The sequence below is a fragment of the Manacus vitellinus genome, unplaced genomic scaffold (genome assembly GCF_001715985.3).
Source record: "Manacus vitellinus isolate BGI_N305 unplaced genomic scaffold, ASM171598v3 scaffold_47_pilon, whole genome shotgun sequence".
Lineage (NCBI taxonomy): Eukaryota > Metazoa > Chordata > Aves > Passeriformes > Pipridae > Manacus > Manacus vitellinus.
The window spans coordinates 4,474,331-4,475,300 of NW_021940585.1; the positions used below are offsets into that span (position 1 = coordinate 4,474,331).

At 42.7% G+C, this 970-nt stretch overlaps 1 protein-coding gene across 1 annotated transcript in view; it reads left to right on the plus strand.

Moving 5' to 3' along the window:
* Window positions 1–970, plus strand: part of DSTYK (dual serine/threonine and tyrosine protein kinase) — a 46,060-nt gene that overhangs the window by 34,255 nt on the left and 10,835 nt on the right. The window lies entirely within an intron of this gene.

Here is a 970-nt window from a genome sequence, read left to right on the forward strand (position 1 = left end):
TCAGAATATTCCAAATGCACAAAATTCACAAGGTTCAGGTGTTCAGAATATTCCAAATGCACAAAATTCACAAGGTTCAGGTGTTCAGAATATTCAAAATGCACAAAATTCACAAGGTTCAGTTGTTCACAATATTCCAAATGCACAAGATTAACAATGTTCAGGTGTTCACAATATTCCAAATGCACAAAATTCACAAGGTTCAGGTGTTCAGAATATACCAAATGCACAAGATTCACAAGGTTCAGGTGTTCAGAATCTTCAAAATGCACAGAGATTTGATTTTTCTGTCATATGTCCTGGGCAAAAAGCACCACCCTTAAATGAGAGGCCTGAACCAGTTTCTTCTGAATCAGACTTTCCCCCCCAGACCTTCCTGCACTGTTCTAAGATATTTTACTCCTTTAATTCCCTGCTCTGTGAAGAACAAAACAACTCTCTCCACGTTGCCTCAGTGAAGGTTCAATTTGTCCTTTCTGCTCCATTTCTTTGAGGGAGTTTTGCAGAAGAGCACTTGGGTTTAGAACCTTCCAAAATGAAATCCTGCTGGGGCAGGTAAAGTTTTCCTTTGGGAAAAAAAGAAAATCAACACAACATATTGTGCTCCCAAGGCTTGGCATCGAGTGTGTTTTGGGGGAAATGTGAGAATTCTCACCACCTCTTCCAGCAGAACTGCAGGAGCTCCAAGCTGGAAGCTGTGAAGGGTGAGAGGCCCCCCAAATTTTGGAGTGTGGGAGTGTGGTCTGTCAGGAACAGCACAGGGGAGGTTTGGAGGTTGGTGCTCCACAGCTCTTTTCTCTGCTTGCCAGAGGTTTCCTTCTGTTCCAAGGAAATGCAGTTCACTGGGATGGTGGGGAAAGATTTGTCTTGAAGTAAAATTAGAGACAACTCAGGGATTTTGGGTTAGAAATGGGCTTTTGGGGTAGAAATGGGCTTTTGGGGTTAGAAATGGGCTTTTGGGGTTAGAAAT